The sequence below is a fragment of the Anguilla anguilla genome, chromosome 1 (assembly GCF_013347855.1).
Source record: "Anguilla anguilla isolate fAngAng1 chromosome 1, fAngAng1.pri, whole genome shotgun sequence".
NCBI classification, from domain to species: domain Eukaryota; kingdom Metazoa; phylum Chordata; class Actinopteri; order Anguilliformes; family Anguillidae; genus Anguilla; species Anguilla anguilla.
The window spans coordinates 28591325-28610471 of NC_049201.1; the positions used below are offsets into that span (position 1 = coordinate 28591325).

The window sequence follows — 19147 nt, forward strand, 5'->3', positions numbered from 1 at the left end:
CTATGCTATAGGAGATAAGATAGGAAGCATTGAAGCACCTTTCCTTATATATTAGCATTTAGAGAATTCGAACAGCTCTTATCATGGCTGCCACTTAGATACTTCCAGGTCATTTCACTCAGTTAGGAACCTTCCTAAGCAAAAAAGACTATTCGGACGCAGCCCAGGTATTTCCCAAAGGCGTAGGCCTGGACAACAGGGACTACCCGCTTTCTCCTCAGATACCTTCACATTCTTATGCTTTACTGGTCATTTTTGGCTGGTGTCATCACTTTCTATTGCTCACTGGAACCAGAGACCCTACTGCCCAACATCTTGTTCACAATAAAGAAATAAAGCCAAAATACAAGGTAAAACAGAGCATCACTCAAATATGAATTAGTTGTAAAAGCGCAGTAATGTTTAATTTGTTGTCTCCAAGGTGGAGACACATTTCTTGTTCATAAAAAAATTTCTAGTTTACTTAAATTACCTTATGAGTATATATCATGTCCATATGCTGAGATGGTTTTATTTCTGTAGTTTTGTTGTCTAAAATGCAACAATGTTTTTCCACTTAGTGCTGAAGATTGTCTGGCATTTCATCTGTTGTTGTGAGGTATTTATTTGTAAAGGTTTGTTTTTGTCTTCATGGCAGGACCAGCAGGAGCTATTTCCCTTGGGTCACTGTTGTGCTGTTTGTGGCAAGATCAGATGTAAGCGACACAGGTATGGCCGTTTACCAATAAAAGTTTAATGTTTGGGGGTGTTCTGCTTTCCATTTCAGGGTAAAATGACTCCACTGAAGACAAAAAAGACTTGTATTCTGTATTTTTACTGTTTTAGAACAGTGTGGCTATACTATGATGTTGGCCAGTCTGTTTCTCCATTTAAGACAAATGTGGAATGACATACAGGGTAATGTATGTGCTGTTCACTATCACTAATAGATTACCTAAAAGCATGCATACTTAAATGGTGCCATTAGGCATGTACTGCAGTTACAGGTTATTGCCAAAGTCTTGTTAATGGACTTGCAGACTGATAAGTCTGTTTAGAACAGTGACAGTCTATAAAAGGCTATCTGAAAAATAGATGTATGAGGTATCACTGCTGCTCATTCTTCAGGGACCAGTTGAGTTAAATTAATGGGATAGTTATAGTTGATTTTTTAATCTATTATGGGAATGCTTTTGGACTGAATTATGTTATAATTTGGCCTAAAATCTACTTTAGATTTAATATCTGTGGCTAGTGTTGATTTCATTTACTTGACTTGAGTTTTAGTGAGGACCCTTTAGACCGTCACTACTGATTCTTTTTCACTTGGCGAATCGTAGTCTGTTACTTCCAGACCAAACTACTTATTGCACTTATTTTAGTAGTGCCTGCATTTTGCCCTACGTAAGTCAGGCAATGTTTTGTATCCACATATAAAGAAATGAATAAAAAGGTTGCAAGGTCAAATTGATGTCAGTGGGATCTGAACAAATTATGGGAAGAGAACCATATTTGTGGAATAAAGTAAAAAGCAGCCACACACTTTAGCTAGTGTGAAAGCAGACAACTGGTTTTGTTATCATGTGCATACAGTACGCCATGGGTTTGCGTTAATACTTGCTCGGCACCTTTCAGTGGATGAAAGATCCAATTTAGATGAAGGCATGTAATGTAAATGTGGAAAATGAAGGTACTCTTAATATAACTCTGCAGTTGGAGTTTTAAAGGACTGGGTCTTACACTCAATATTAGGAGCCCAATTAGACATACTTTTTAAGGTCAGGACCCAAATTAGGAATTTAGTGCCTTTCAGGGACCCTTCCATTACACATACTAGCGTGGCATAGTGGACTACAGACTCATTTCGGGACCCAGCTTATACACTCCCGTGACCCAATACAAAAGGAAAATGCCCAACGTGCTTCAAGCCAGCTAAATAAAAGAGGACTGGATAGGTGCCAGAAAGGTCAAACTAAAAATAAACTTACCCATTTTGGGTCCTGATCATAGCTTAATAAACACTGTTTTGGAGTATCACAACCAAGATCCTAATTTTGTTATCTGTCTCTTTGGGTATATAATCACTTATTACAATTAAACCAGCTGTTTTGGACAGTTAACTGAAAGACACCAATGGGCTAAGTACTGGACCCTTTGTAGAGTAGGTTTTTTGGAATGTTTTTTCAAAATTCTGAATAGGTGTTCTAGAACTCCATTGCTTTCAATTACCCGTAGTGATTGTTACCGCAGCATTAGGATGTTCAGTGAAGAACGTTCTGATCACATATTTATGATCTTACACCTTTAAGGGTTACTGCTACTGCATTTTAATATCCCATAACAGACCAATGCTACTGCTGGCAAACTATCAGCCATGGCTGGATTTGAAAGTGCACTCTAAAGTGGACGCATCTTTCAGAGGTAAAATGAATAGCTCTCCTCATTCCATTTTTGTCTTCAAGAGCTCCATTTGCTTTGGCTGTTGAAATGCAATATCATATGATTGGTTCTCAGATCCTGGAATTGGTCCTGGAAAATTTTGTGTACCCTTGGTACAGGTATGTTGTCATATTTTAAAACTACATTAATGTGAAATTAATATGGGGCTCCCGGAAGGTTCGGTTGGTAGAAACACTTGTCACAACCACACCTGTAGTTATGGTTTTGATCTTTGCATGTGTCATTTACTGACATTGGAATCCACATTGGAACTTAAATGACTTGGAATCCACAGTAGCAGGGCACACTTGGCAAGGTCCTGCTAGGGGTTGGGCATTTAAGCCAGCCAGGGTCACACTGTTGACATCTATATTAGCATCTTGCTATGATGCACCAAGAATCCACATGCTGGCAGTTATCAGTGCGAGGCAGCTTTTTCGGGGTGTGGCTGGCACAGTGGCAAACTTCTTTAAGTAAGAGTAAATCATTTTATGCGTAATGTACAATGTACTTTAAACTATGTACATTGAACAATGTAATGAAGTTACGATAAGTTCTACACTCTACCAGCAACTGTAGTTTTGTTAATATGAATTGAGCTTGCCGTGGAACGAAATTTGGAACGATTTTTCTTCTGCAGGGACATTACAGATGATGAAGTGTTTGTAGATGAGCTGAGGGTGACCCTGCGTTTTTTTGCTGCCGTGCTGGTCTGGTGGGCCCAGAAAGTGAGGACACGGGTCGAGGGAAGCCGCGTGAAGCCGGGAGAAGGCCCACAGCGACGGTTCCATGCTTGCCAAACTCACTCATTTAGGGCCCCCAGTTCATACGAGTCGCACCCATGTGAAAAGTGCTTCAGTGCTTTTGAGCCCTGGCTTTTCAGACCCATGGCTCTGATTTTGGCTGTGCGACTGCTGATGTCAGAGACCTGTATCAGATGCAGGCAATTGCAACAATTTTCAAATGGAATCAATTAAATTAAATAGTTATAAAATATGGGAAGTATGTACATTGCTCATTAGACCCTCTTGTTATTTCTATGGTCAGGGCTGTAAATTGTTAAAGATTATTGTGCTATGGCCCCCTTTCTTTTAATTTCCAGGAAGTGGTATTAGTAGTATATTTTAGCTTTCCTTGGAGTAGACTTTTTTCACCCAGTTACGAATGATTGGATTAGTTGGACACCTGCACAAATGGATATGGAATTGGTGGTTAAATCTAAGGAATAAATCTGGATTTGCTGCTTCTGTGAAATGATCTATCTGGATGAATTTTACAACCCTGTAGTGATATCAGTGATGGGACCTTATCTGATTGGCTGTTGGTGCTTCGGCATGCCTTGGCCAGCTGAATACTTTTGATCCTTTTTTCTTGTAGGTTGATATTCTGTCTCTTATAACACTGAAGCTCCTGAAAGTTGCCATGAAACACATTGAAATCATTGTGAAAGCTCGTCAAAAAGGTAGGCTGGTTCATTAGGGATAAATAAAGAAATAGAAAGCAGTGTTATATATGGATTACAATAGATATATTTGTGCAACAAAATAGCTTTGGTGTTAAACATATTATTGCCATTATTTCCATTTCATGTAATGTTAAATTACATTATACTAGTTCATGAGAAAATTAATTAAAGAAATAAGTCCCATGTGTGAAGGGGACCACAGAGGAATGAAGATAATTGGGGAGTTTTCATTCTCCCCAATTATTAATGTGTACATTCAAGACATCTGTGATTAAATCTTCTAATATTGTAGATTAAATAAAACCAAGTCTACAGACCTTGGAGACATTATGAATGTTATATATTATGGTATATTGAGATGCTTGTGTCTAAGGAGCTGTCCTGCTGTCCCACAGTGAAGAACTCTGAGTACCTGCAGCAGGTGGCACTGGAGGAGTATGGACCTGATCTCCATGTGGCCCTGCAGAGCTGAAGGGATGAGCGCCTGTACCATAGGAAGCTGACGGAGATGCTTTTCCCTTATATCCTGCCTCCCATGGCATCTGACTGCAAGCGAGTATGCTTTGATTTGACTGGTTTAACAATCCCTCTCTCTACCTGTGGTGAGTGTCCTAGCATAAAATGGCAACTGCCCAATACAGCACTGTGATTTCTGTTGGTTATTTAATGGTGTTTCTAGGAGGTTTGGTTGTTAAACCGTTTCTTGGGTTCCCAGATCCCTCACTCTCCTCATTCGGGATCTGTTGGCAGGGTCTGTCTTCCTCCCATCCATGGACGTCTTGGCTGACCCTGTGTGTATTGCAATGCTGCTGCTATACAGTTATTTCTGTACAGTATGGTTTGAACATTCTCGACAGATACTTTGTATGCCCTCTAGTGGATGATGTGGTTAATGCAGTAGGATGCACTTTCACGGGTGATCCAAATTCAAGTCAGTTCAAAAGTCAGTCATTGATTGAAGTCATTCAGTGAGTAAGCAAGCAAGCTTAACTTGAGGTTCTCAGAGTCTGTAAATACAATAAGTTGTTTTTTAATGGGCAAGTTTTGTATAGTTTAAATGGGTATAATGTATGTATATAGTGTACATAGACAATACAAACATATAAATATGTTTTTGTTTGTTTGTTACAGGATGCTGTGAACCATTTGCTGCTTATATTTATTGATAACATACCAGTAAGTGCATGAGTTGTTGAATTTCAGAGGGATGCTTTTATTGAATGTAGCAGCAATGGCGAAAAACATAACTTATTTTGTGTGTGTGTGCGCGCGCGCGCATCAGCCAGAGCCTGTGACAGAACCTTCCTCCGCCCAGGTTCCGTTCCTGCAGAAGGTCCGTTCCTGCAGAAGTGCGGAGGGCCACTGTTTTCTTCAGCCATAGTCTTTTTTTAATACGGAACCTCACCCTAAAACAAATATTTAATGATAAATTGGTCTGTCCTCCATTTCACATCCTGGAAAAATCTAGGGTCACGTTTAATGTCACCAAGGCAGCCACACCCACTCCGAAGAGCTAGTAACTCTCAAAGTGTAATTTTCAATCAGAGCATTGAATGGGTGGGGAATTACAATGTTTGTCTGCACACGTAGTCTCCTGACCCCCCACCCAGAGGGGTATTGAACCAAACGAGATGCTCTGCTTGACTAGACAGCTTGGTTACCCAACATTGTAAGGTGAACCATGGCTAGTGCAACCAGTTCAATGGAAACAGGTGACTTCAAAGAAGTATAGGAAGTAATGATTTAGATGAGGATATCACTCCCTATTGTTTCAGGTCCAAGTACACCAACATGAAACTGCAAGAACATGAAAGGCAGTTACAGCATGCAACTGCTAAAGCTGTGAGCAGCAGTTACTGTCCGAAGCGGAGTCTGAAGACACACCACAGATCACCAGTCACAAAAATTTCTAATGGCTTTCTATCAAGTGAACAGAGAATGTTATGCAGCTAGCTAGTCACTAGCTAACATGATATGTAGCTAACTGCAAAGTCTAGTTTATAGATATTTTTGATTTATCGAGTCATTCCATGCACCCTGTCCACTGAAGCCCAATCAAAGCCTAACAAAACTGAAATGAATTGCAGGCAGTGTAGTGGTGGCACAGAGTCTAAGAGGTATGTTTTAGATGCAGAACAAGCAAGTAAGATGCAACAACTTAAATTGAACAACTGCAACTTTTTTTGTTGGTGGGATTGATAAGGGTAATTTCCTCCTTTGAAGCAGTGTGAATGTTGTTGGCAGGTGGTACTTTTTATGCTGTTTTAGTGGTTTTGTCTAGGTTGAAAGAACTTGGAACTAGAGGAGAAGAGCAAGACAATTTGGTGTTGAATTTTTGAATTGAATAATTTAAGGTCCATTTCACAGGTGCAAAGTGTGCACTGTGAGAAACCCATGATAAATATTTGGTCGGATTGCCCACCACATAAAATCAATGATTTTGGTGTGTGGTTTGGTTTTTCCAATCAAATATTATCAAATATTCATTGACCTTTTCAAGGATGAAATTGAAAATTGAAATGAATTACAAGTTCCAGGCAGATAAGAATTAAATGGCAATACCCTTTGATGAATTTAAGTATTTCACTCAGCACATTGCATTTCTGCATTCAAAGGCTCCTTCCCAGACGCACAACTTCCTTCCAAAAGAACCGGACCAAAGAACTACGTGTTTCTAATGCCCAAGCGAGAGGAGTTCCAATAATATCTATAGGTATTAACTTAGCAGCAAATAAAAGCAATGTTTATGCTTCTTCTTCCCTTGTTTGTTACAGGATTTGGAAGTGTTAGCATTTGGCTTGTCAGTTAAGTTTTTGATCATAGTCCTTGAAAGCATATTCTTTAGATGTGAAATAAAATTTGATTTTTTTAATTGAAAATGAATACTTAAAAGGCAGATCCAGGAAAAGTGTTAAGATGTTTGAAACAAGGGAATGATTGATACAGTATTTTATAAAATAAATGTTTTGTCCCAGAACAAAGGTTCCTTTTGAAGACCAATTAAAGGTCTGGTAAACTGGATTCAAAAAGTGGTTATATTCCCCAGAAGTGTGACAATTGTCTTATTATTAATATTAATATTTAATACTTAATATTTCTTTCAAGTTTTTATAACCATTATAAGACTATTAGGTTATCACCTAACAAATAAGGACCGGGTTGGCATGTACCCTGCGCTCATTAATATTCACGTCCATTTGTGAAAGCTAAAAACGTAGGCTACTAAAACACATCAGCAAATAGTTGACAGATTTCAGTTTCCTAGATCTTACAACAGTTTTGGTTGTTAAATATTGCACATGAGCAGCTTGGTCTTCAACCTCCCCAGACACTCCCACATCACTCCCCTGCTCACTACCCTCCACTGGCTGCCTGTTATGGCTTGCATCAAATTTAAAACATTGGTCCTAGCATACCAGGCAGTCAAGGGATCAGCCCCAGCATACCTCCACAAGATCTTCAAACCCTACATGCCAGCCAGACCCCTCCGTTCCGCTACCTCACGGGCGGAATGGTGGAATGACCTTCCCGTGGAGGTCAGAACAGCGGAGACACTGACCCACTTCAAGGGACAACTGAAGACTCACCTCTTCAGACTGTACCTCTCCCCAGCCCTCCCTACCTCCCTGTAATCTCTAAATTAACTGTAAGCTTAGGGTTGTAACTAGGTAGCTGTTTCGTAGGTGACTTAGTTAATGCACTCGTCTATATCGTCTTATAATACTGCTTGTATTTTTGCATAGACTGCGTTGTTGCTGTTCTCGTTTGTGTTAGTATTAATCAGTTTATCCCTCAGGGTCCAAGTTGAACTATGCCGTTGTTCCCTGCACTTGGAACGGTACTTCTCTCTAAGGTTTTCGACACTTGTTCCTGGTTATGGTTATACACTTTGTTGTACGTCGCTCTGGATAAGAGCATCTGCCAAATGCCTGTAATGTAATGGGTAATCAGACTGCAGGTGCCCAGTTGACCAGAAGTGGTCACTGGTGTGTGATGAGATGGTCTACAGTCACCACTCCTTTGGCGGTGCTATGGCGAAGTTAAGCGCTGCCCTCTGGGGCTAATTTGCCGCAGCTCCCCCTGAGACCATCTGAGTTTCAACCAGACCGTGGGGCCCAGCTACACACTGTTACATATCTTAATACGATCTGCCTCGCTGGCCATAATGAATGATTTTTAATTAATAATTATTCCCCCCCCCCAAACTGTTGCAGCACCCTGAACTCAGCAACAGCCAGCTGCTGGCAGACTTCCTGTCCCCCCACAGCTTGGAGTCCCAGTTCTTAGACAAGATGTTACCAGATGTCAGTCTAGGTCAGAACCTGTCCACACTGATATCACTGTCTTCTGCCAAGAGCAGTTTGATTAGCTTTTATGGTTTGCTTATGTTTTTTTGTTTTCTCTTAAAAAGGGAAAATCATCAAATCGGTCCCCGGAAATTGATCAAGGAGGTGGGTGATGCGGATTTTCTGTCAGGTGTAGGAAACGCATAGAGGAAGCACTGGAGCTTCCTCTATGCGTTGCTGCTGCTAAATGTGAATAAATGCCACTTGTGGCAGACAAATTTAGTCTAAACTCACCAGGCTGTGTGTAGCCCGGGCAGCCTTTTCATAACAATAGGTTCTACTTAAAGTACTTATCAGTAGTTTACCTCACTGATTAGCTAACATAGGTCTAGCATATCTAACTGGAACAGGGAGTAGCTTTTGTGTTTCCTGGATCAAGTCAATTAGTTAAAAATCATTCCGGGGAAGATATTTAGTTGGACATACCAAGAACAAAGCCAAACTCAGATGACCCTCCATTTTTGGCCAAATTGAGAAATGCTAGTTATTGTCCAGCCAAGTGCTTTCAGGCACCATACTTTGCATGCATATTTAGTTCTGGTATGGACAGGATTTCCATCCTGGACTGGCTGTAACGATTAAGGTTGTATCCACGGCAGTTAGATATACCGTTCACTTTAATTTTGATGTCATCTAGATGCAATATCTCTAAACCTCTCAGAATTACCTGTGTAGGTTTTTTGTTCCCTCCAGAAAGGCCAGCACGTGGAACCCTTCATCCAGTCCTTTCAACTCTTGCGAGTCGCCCAAGGCCAAACCCAGCCGCCCAGAGCTCACCGTTCTGAACCCCACCTCCGAGAACGACAAGAAGGTCGGCTGTGCTTTCCGCCTTTCAGAGACAGACAATAGAAGTTTATCTAGCATACTTGCTCATAGTCCAGCAATGTCACTTGTGATTGAGTATCTTGTGCCATTTCACCATAGGAGTGCTCTCTCTCGCTGTGCTCTCTCTTCCACAAACATCAGGAAACATCATTGGGGCTATTAAAAGGCATGCTGCAGGTCTTATCTCTGTATACAAACCTGGGGTGTCCTGGAGTTTTTTTCTTGAAAGTTGTATTGCTTTCTTGGGGAAACCAAAACTATGTGGGGGTCAGAGACCCAGCGTGGCCACAGGGATCATGGTTTCTTTTTTGAATGCCAATCTGTGGCATTTAATTAAAAATCATTAATTGAAAATATTAATGTCTGTATAGATACTGTTTGTTGAGGCCTACCAGTTCGAATTTACATTTTTCAGAAACAGATCCAGATTTAAGTGGAAATCAACGTGGTGCATTGGCCTGAAGGTGGAGATTAACAATTATTTGCCTACAGCTATCACCTCTGTTGTTGGAAGCAGAAGGAAATTTAATTTCTGTAGAGGTATTCAATATCTGAGCTGGATTACCTCGCAGCATATTAATGTTTGGACTTGTAATAAAGAGGCTAAAACTTAGAATCTTTTGATGATAATATCATAGTGCCTAGCCCCGCTTCCAACATTCTTAGGCAAATTTTAGTAAGTACATTTGTCAGCTTTCCAATTAAGTCCTTGTCTGACCCCTCCCTCCCTCACCCCTCCACACCCACATAGTAATTAAGTATGCATGGGCCAGGAGAAGAGGGTGTGTCCCTCCCCCTTTTTCAACTATATAAAATGTGGACTTTTCTACACTTGGAGGTGGCTTGACATCAGCGAGTTAACGTATGCTAGGTAACATCTCTCAGTGGATATTGGGGGTTGATATTTGCTGGTGGTACCTGGGGAATCTGAACCTTTCATCTGGGGCTGGCCTTTTTCTCTGTGTTTTGTGTGCACAGGTTCTGACATTCTTCGTCTTACAACTCATCTGGCAATTTTACATTTTATCCTTGGCTTTTTGGAAAATTCTGCTCTCTTGTGGTTTTTGAAATTCTTGGTTTTCTTGGGACTAACTAGGTAGAAACAAGCTGTAGTTTGGTATTGTCCTTCATTCATTTATTTTGTGTCTGTAACCTGTCCATGTCTGTAACATTTGTTGTTTAAGGTAGTTGAAGTTTAGATTAGATTAAATTAGAGTTGATTAAAATGAAGGAATTACTTAAATTACAAGTAATCTGGTTGTGAATTGTCCATGTTGTTAAAGGTTGATCCAACCGGTTGCTCTGCCTATCAACAAATTGGATGATTTAATTTAGAATTTATATTTTTTATAATAATTATCAAATGAAGTCATACATATATATTATATCGTCGATAAGAGAGGCATTTTAATGCACTTGGGTTCGGGATTCAGATTGCCAAATGTTAAACGTGGGTATTAGCATGTTAAACGAGTGTGTTAGCTCTTGAAACTGCTGGCTTCAGAGCATATTAGACTGTTGGCTTCAGAACATATTTTACTGAATCCTCACTTCCCTGATGTTATTACCTCCGTATTCCGCAGGCTTGGAGCCTGGAACCAATAATTAGCAATGGGAGAATTGGAGCGAAGTCCCAGAATGATTGGAGGTCACGTTTTATTAGTGACTCCCTGTTTTCAGTAGTTAGTCTGAAATAAGCTATGCTTGTGACCCCGGTTGTGGCCATCTTCTGATTGAATAGGTAAATATAATGCACGTTTGGCTGTAGTATTACTGTGTGGAATTAGAATATATTTTCATAAGAAATCTTATAAGGTGTGGTGTTCTCATCAATGCCCCCAAGCCAGTTCTGTCAGTGCTGATCTCTCCTCTTCCTCTGAGCAGCTTTACAACGAGCTGTTCAAAAACAACGCCAACCGATCCGAGGCAGCTGAGAAGAAGCACAACCAGAACTATTTCATGGAGATGATCACGGTGGAGGGGGTCTACGACTACCTAATGTACATGGGTACGTGGACAAGAGGGCAGGGCAGTGCAGTGGATCCGACGCTGGACTCAACAACCAAAGAGGGTTGTTGGTTTGAGTTTGGGCGTACCCGTTTTACCCTTGAATAACGTACTGCGCTAGCATTTCTTAAATATTTAAATGGTACAATGATAATTTGTACACAAGTTAAAAATAAAAAAAAATAAAAAAATAAAAGGTGTAGGGGCAGCGGTTCCGTATGGGTTGGAAACTTCCAAGGGTCCTAACTGACAGGGGCCCTCAAAGTTGTGCTGTACCGCAGAGATCGGGGTTCAATCCCCGGCAGCGGTACTTCTGGCTTGGTCAGACTTTCCCATGAACACAATTGGCAGTGTTCGCGGGTGGGAAGCCGGTGAGGGTATGAGTCCTGATTGTTGCATTAGCGACTCCTACTGGTTGGTACCATTAGCCTGTTCAGCAGAGAGGGGATCTGGGGGAGATAGCGTGAACCTTAAAAGAAGCGGCCGGCGACTCCACATATCAGAAGAGGCATGTGGTAGTCGACACCCTCCCCAGACTGACAGAAGATAGCGCATCGACCAGGACTGTGTAATACACACAGGGAATTGGTATAACGACTAAATTAGAGAAAATGGCCCAATGTGAGATTTTCAAAATCCCTGGTGCTTCCGCAGTATAACGGACATACTGCATATTCCCTGAGAGCAGGTAGCCAGCAGATATGCAGCAGGTGCATTTATATAAGCAGTTCTATGGACAGGTGTTAGCATAAGCTAAACATGCTATGGTGTGCCATATTGTGTACGATTATGATTTTTAATTAGATGTTTCAGTGAGTTTCCATCTATCCCTATTAAATAAGAGCAAATACATACCTTTACATTTGTAAAGTGGCAGATGTTATTCAGGGCAACCAGGGCATTACATTGTAAAAATTATTTCACATTATAAAAAATATGAAAGCAGAGTTCCTAGTCTCAGAACTTTAGCCTGTGCTACAAGCAGAATTACTCTGAGAATGGGGGGGGAAAAAAAAAAAAAAAAAAAAAAAAAAAAAAGCTATAAAGTTTGGGTTCATATCCTCTAGTTGTGGGGCTGGGCTGGAATTTTGAGGTCTTGAATGTTGTCGACAACCACGGCGAGGAGCTGCTCTGACTGTCTGCAATGTCTTTGACAGGACGCGTGGTGTTCCACATTCCTGATTGGCTGCACCACCTGTTGATGGCTGGGCGGATACTGCTGAAGAACACTCGAGGCGTACACAGATCACTGCCTGCAGTACAAGCTGGACCAGCTCCTCCAGGAGCACCGCGTGGTCTCACTGCTCAGGTGAAGTTTCTACAGGAGCACTGCATGGCCTCTCCTCAAACTTCTTGGAAGCATGGTTTCTACATGAGCACCACATGGTCTCTCTTCACACTGCTTGAGAGTATGGCTCTTCCATGAGCACAACGTGGTCTCTCAATCCTCTGTTCAGATCTATGGCTCAGCCACTCAATGGATTAGACACAGGAAGTCCTCTGTAGAGTAATCATTTGGGGAATGAAGATCCACATTCATTGGTATATACAAAGATTTTCTAAAGATGCACAAACACAAATAGTTCTGATCTTGCATTAATGTAATTTGTTCCCCAATAGAAATAATTTTGATTTACCCACTTCTGTCTTGGCTGAAAAAAACCTGTTGGCTAACGAAAGAACACAACCCCCTTCTTTTGAAAATGCGATTTCAGGAATAGGAACATGTCTTCACATCTACAGGATAGTAGTGTGAAGGAGTGGGGGTTTTGGGAGACCAACCACGACTGAACAGGGGGGTTCTTTAAGCTATTCACCAGAGATAGAATAACCACAAAGTCTCAAGAGACAAGGACAGCGGAAAAATACGGAAATGAAAATACTCCTTAGGGAGAGTATCCCAAAGAAAAGCTCTACAAAACCCACGTACTGGGTAAGAAAACTAAAGCTTAAGGAGTATGAACTCTGAAAATAAAACTGCCAGAGCAGAAAACGGGGCAACTCAAAGAAAACGGACCTTGAACCGAGGCTGAAAAGGTAACACCCTAAAGAAAGAATTCTGAGTTGAGATTGTGGCACTAACTTGTTGCCAATAAGCTAAAGACTGTTGTGCTAATTTTATAGCCACAACAATCCAATACCGCACCTTTTTACCTTTTTACCTTTTTACCTTTTTACCTTTTTACCTTTTTACCTTTTTACCTTTTTACCTTTTTACCTTTTTACCTTTTTACCTCGCTTAACAGATTACCGGCTCTCGTGCAACATAAGTGACACTGAAGCAAAGCTTATAGGCTTGCTCGGGGTTTAAATAGAACGCCAACAGGTGCAAATTGTAAAGAGAAATTTGCACGTGTATAATTCAATCAACTCAATGGCCGTAATAACTGAAGAAAAGGCGCAGAAAGGAAAAGAAATGGAGGTATCTGCCAAAACCATGACAAGTAGGGCTGTCAAAAAATATTTGAAGTTTGAAAACTATTCGAAAATCTTTTTCTTTTTTTTAAGTTCGAACCTAAATTTGAGCATTCGAATATTAGTTTTGGATCCCGCGTTTTGTAATTAACATGAATATACAGGCTTTAATTTCATGCGGCGAATCATGTTCATGCATGCAAAGTTAATTTCCTGTGCTAACGTTACTTCCTCTGTCAACAAAAAGCGTTCTGCCTTGGATCCAGAGCAAGTTGGTTTTCCTTGCCAATAACCTCCGGTGATACTTTCAGCTCCATGGACACCTAACGTTACTGGTCAGCTAGCCTCGCGAGCCAGTCTCTTTTTCACTTCGTTAAACAGATCTGGTCAGCTAACAATTTAGGCTAAATGATGTTTCAATGGCAGGCTATGTTTCCTTTCTCTTCTGAAGATTTTGATAAAATTGGATGATGAAAGAAGTTAAACAAACTAAACAGAGTAAGTAATTTATGTTGTTTTAGGCTACAGGTATTAGCTGTTTGAATAGTTTTTGTGTTAAGAAATAAACAGGGATTACCTATTAACAATAATTTCCCTATTATTGTGATTAATAAATGCCCAGTTATGGCAAATTACATCCACGAGAAAGTGCTTTATTCATTTGCGCATTAGGCTATATCTGTAGGGAGCTCACTTATAAAATGAACTTGCGTGCATACGCCAGTGAAGACCTGATGTAGAGCCACAACCGTTTCCACGGTCAAATCGAGTCACGTTGAAATTTTATAAATCACTACTTTGACGTGATTTTCTACGTACGCGCCACACAGTTGATCTAAAATAGTTTTATAAATGAGGCCCCAGATGTAGTAACCTAGTATGAAAGTTCACCGATGTCCTCTATTCTACTGCCCGCTTGTGGAAAATAACGCGCAGGTCAGTTTAGAGGGAGCGTCACGTGCATATTGGGCCCGACGATAAGCAGCTTATTTTTGTGAATTATAGGCAAATGATATTCGAATATATTCAAACTCTAACTAATTACAAAAGCTAATATTCAAACTCAATTTCATGGCACTTTTGACAGCCTTACAGGCTAGTATGCAGGGTTTCCCCCAGAAAAGTTGTTAGTGGCAAGTATCTTTTTGACAGCGGCCCGGCGCGGGCCAGCGACAGACTGATGGCAGCATTAAGGTAGGGCCCTATAGTTCCTGTGATAACAGAACAACAGAATTGCGGAATTGTGAATTCAGAAAAGCTATAACACGGATTCCATAGGGCCCTACGTTAAGTCAATGCTAAAAGCTGACTGGAGATTTGAAAATATGTGAATGTTGTTATAAATAAGTCATTTATTCAACACACATTTTAAAAAAATCAACAACTATTTACAGCATAGCAGAGTCTTACAAAGAATCTGACAATAATGTACGGCCTTGGAATGCTGTATTTTCAACAACAACAAAAGAAATTAAATTAAAATAAATAATATAAATTTTGCACTCTACAAAAAACTTGTATTCAAGTCCTGATTGGTTACAGAATCTTACAACTAGCACATTTAAACATTTTAAAAACCGTCTAAGGTTTTTTGGCTTTTACCTTTCCTACTTGGCATTATCCCTATATGTCACAAAGGAAGTATCTGTGTTACTGAATGTTTGTAACACAGATACAGAACACAGTCATTTAGCTAGCTAGTTAAGTTAGCTAAATGACCACGTTGTCATAAAAGTTTTTCCGAACGTGAAAACTGGCTGACTTGTTTACATTTTGGACAGATGTGGCTCCGTAGTAAATCTATCATTGTTTCCGTCGCAGCACTTTCGTCACAAGCAATATCGAAAAAATCCAGAAATTTCTTCTTACCGTGAAGAGTGCCTGACCCTCAACCGTAGCGTTTTTTCCCCAAAGATGGTATTTCTAGATACATTTTGCCGCTGTGTTAACACATTTCTACGGTTGCTGGTCAGGCACTCTTCACTGTAAGAAGAATTTTTTTCTATTTTTCCGATATTACTTGTGTCGAAAGTGCTGCGACGGAAACAACGATGGATTAACTCACGAGCCACATCTGTCCAAACTGTAAACAAGTCAGACAGTTTTCACGGTCGGGAAAAGTTTTATGACAACGTTGTCGTGCACATCGATGTCATCAAGCTAACGTTATTAATAAACAAGTGAAGTCGTTATTTCGATGGCGATTAATAAATCATGTAATGTTACAATGTATCGAACGATACATTCATGCTACTAGTTTAACGTTACCTACACACTGCTTAAGTTAAAAAAAGAATGTACTTACCGACGATGAAGTGATAACGCAGTTTGTAACAAGGTTAGTTAGCCTACTAAATAAGAAATGGTGGCTTGCTAGGTAAGGTTAGCTTGTGATAGTTGGAAGCGTCAAGTGTTGAACATCACTCTAAGCACAATGAGGGTAAAGAACACTGATCTCAGACCTGCTGTTTTCCTATAGTGCGTTTTAACCAACAGATATCGCTGGTGAGCTTTCCAACCAAGCCGCCCCACTGTAACTGTAGTTTAAAAAAACATCTTAAAAATACATTAAAAAAATAAATAAAAATGCTTAGGCCCGGCTGGCCGCCAGGCTTGCAATACACTGGCAGAAACCGTGGTACGTGTCCTTTTCATCATTACCTCTCCCTGTGCTACACACTATATTGGAGTGTAGCACTGTTCAATGAAGTTAAGCAGGCTAAGTATGAACCTGTGGAATTATTATTATGTATTTCCATAAAAATTATTATTTCTTCATGCATGTTCACATCACTGAGTATTAATTAAGCAAAGAGCAGAATATTCTTTTCACCTCATTGGTATTTGGACTTTTTATCTTCCAATACTTTTGGACCTTTCTGGATAATATTTTTTTTTGTGTTGTCTTGAATCACCCCCTGCACTAAAGGTGTGATTGTAATGGACATGGTGGTACACTGCAAGGCTTTAATTATGCAGCAAATAAACAACAGAAGAATTTATTTCTCCAGAAGTATGTATTCAAAAATAAATAGCAGAGATGGTGGAAGATTCTTTGCTTTCCAATAATTCATTGCTCAGACATGGAAAAACGGAACCTTGGTCCAGTACACATTTACATCACTTGTACTGTGTGTGGATTGATATATTTTTAGCACTCTGAAGGAGGAAACCAGGGTGGGGGACATTTAGAGGACAAACTGGACAGTGTCTTGCCCTACTTTCTGATAGCAAATGTAACATTGCAGATGCAGTTTTCTGCGAAAACTGTGAACCCCGCTCATTCGAGGACAAGCAAAGAGAGCCAAGGCCACGTGTAATGGTGCAGGCCAAAAAATTTACGGAAAAACCCAATGCTTCTGGGACCCATCATTAGAGGAATGATCCAGAAACAGACCCTCATTCCAGAACCAGTCCCAGACAGGACCTCTACACTTTTAAGAGCTAAGATTACATTTTATTCCCTTGAAATTATAATTTTGCCACTGTAACCCTACCACATAATGAGTTTAAAAAACACATCTTTGAGGAAAAATTGAGTAAACAGTCTAGCTGGTGGCATATTCCCCAAACATGGTGCATCAAAGGTATTTTAGATGAAAGCATAAGGATTACAAAAAGCCCATGAACATGCACGGAGCTCAGAGATGCAGAGGGTGGGTTCTGCATCACTTTTTCCCTGATGAGTGAAGTGTCCTTGCTTCCCTGCAGGGGGTGCCATTCGCACACCCACATACAGTACTTCATGCATGTTGAGCTACTGCTGTGTTCCCCCTGCAGATTTCCTGGGGAAGTGCATTGGTGAAGAGGCCAAGTACGAGGGGGTGCGGCTGCTCTTCGACGGCCTGCAGCAGCCAGTCCTCAACAAGTAGGTAACCGGCAGTAACTAGCCAGTTATTTGTTTACATTTTTTTTTCTTTTTACTTTTAATGCCTTTTTTTTCTGTCCACTGTTCAGAATTTCCTATCACAACGTTAGCCTTTTGTTTCTGCTCTTACAAGGTTAAAGTCAATCATTATATGTGGGGTGATATGCTTTTGCCAGGGCTCAAGGCCTTGTCTGACCTGAGAGCAAAAATATGTGAATGGTTGGCCTTGCTGTTCAACAATGGAGCTTAGTGTTCTGCTTGGGGGCAAGAAAAATACACAGGCGAATTGCAGGGAGCACACCTGCCATGTTGGATCAGTCGTCACTGACTATACAAACTAAATGGTCAGTATTATGAGACTTTGGAATAGCGCATACTTGCTTTATATTGTGCTGTGATGGTAACCACATTTGAATGTGTGGCACAAAACAAGTATTGCTGAAAAACAATTGGGCAGTGTATTAAATGTACAGGACAAGGCAAAGGGGACAGGTGTGGGTCAAAGTTGGAGACTGGCCTGATTTCTGGTTAATAGAGTACCAATTTGATATTGAGTCTGTCAAACAGATTTGTAAGTATTAGATGCCTGATTGATAGTCATTGATAGCACCTTCTGTTCTTTTTTTATGCACCTTAAACTCTGATTTGGAGTGTAGCCGTATAATAACCACACTGTCCAATTTAAATGAAATTTTAACCAGTATGAATGGGAATTGTGCAAGTCACTTCGGACATGTTGAGGTAAATCATATGTCAACCTTATGTTTAGGTTTTAGAGACTTTGGAAAAGTGGTGCGGTAATATAGTTAGTAATTCGAGTTGTATTTTACTCCACAGTTGACCTATGTCCTGCTGGATATTGCTATTCAGGAGCTTTTCCCTGAGTTTAACAAGGTAAATGTGGATCACTTAACATATATTTGCCTTTTTCCTCATACAAAGGTTTTCAGAGCTGCTTGGCATCATTGAGGGCCTTAGCTAACATTTGCCCTTGTAATGTGTTGCTGTACTAGATGTTTGTTTAAGACAACCCTTAATGTTAAGGTAGCCCTGCCTTAAAGGCTTTGTTTGTACTAAGCCAAAGCCCTCTCTTCCGCAGATGCAGAAGGAGTTTCCGCTCATGGCTCCTTGGATGTGAAGAGCAGATGGACTTTTCAGGCTTCTCCTTGTCTGAAATCAGGCCCCCCAGATCCACGGGGTGCCCTGAGGGCTGGAGTGTGCACGTGCTGCGTTTTGCCAAAGCCAGTTACCCAGTCTTCCTTCCTTCAAAGATTATCCCAATTTCCCCACATTTTCGCCCAGGTTACATTTTCAAAAATGTTCCATCATACATTATCGTTTGTGTTCGGAGCACAAGTGTAATCTTCAGATATGATGTATAAGTTATGGATAAAAAAGAGAAGGAAGTGCTTGGGCGCTGACTCGGAAAATGTAAGTTCCTGGAAAAACAGGAAACTGAAAACGCAGCCCTACAGGAATTCAGGAAGGGTGTGCAGTACACTTTGTAAAAATGGCATGAAGGAATCGTAACACCCAGGGAAGGGTGTGGGGGGGTGGGGGGGGGTCTCAATCAGCGGGACATCCGCGTGCCTCTTCGCACACCAGCGACTCCTGCTGGTCTGTCGGGAACTGGCAGCCTGTACAGGGGAAGTGTCCTTTTCTAAATCAGTGTTGACGCAAGCTTAACTGGTGAGCCATGGAGTGAAGAGCACCAATGGCTTCGCTTCACGTATTTTGTTAGCAAGCCCCTCCAAACTGACAGGAGCTTGCAGTGAAGTGAATTGACATACAGACTGGCCATTC

At 40.7% G+C, this 19147-nt stretch overlaps 1 pseudogene; it reads left to right on the top strand.

Moving 5' to 3' along the window:
* Positions 1 to 222: 222 nt before the first annotated feature.
* On the top strand, positions 223 to 18869 carry LOC118210468 (annotated as a pseudogene).
* The last annotated feature ends 278 nt before the right edge of the window (positions 18870 to 19147 follow it).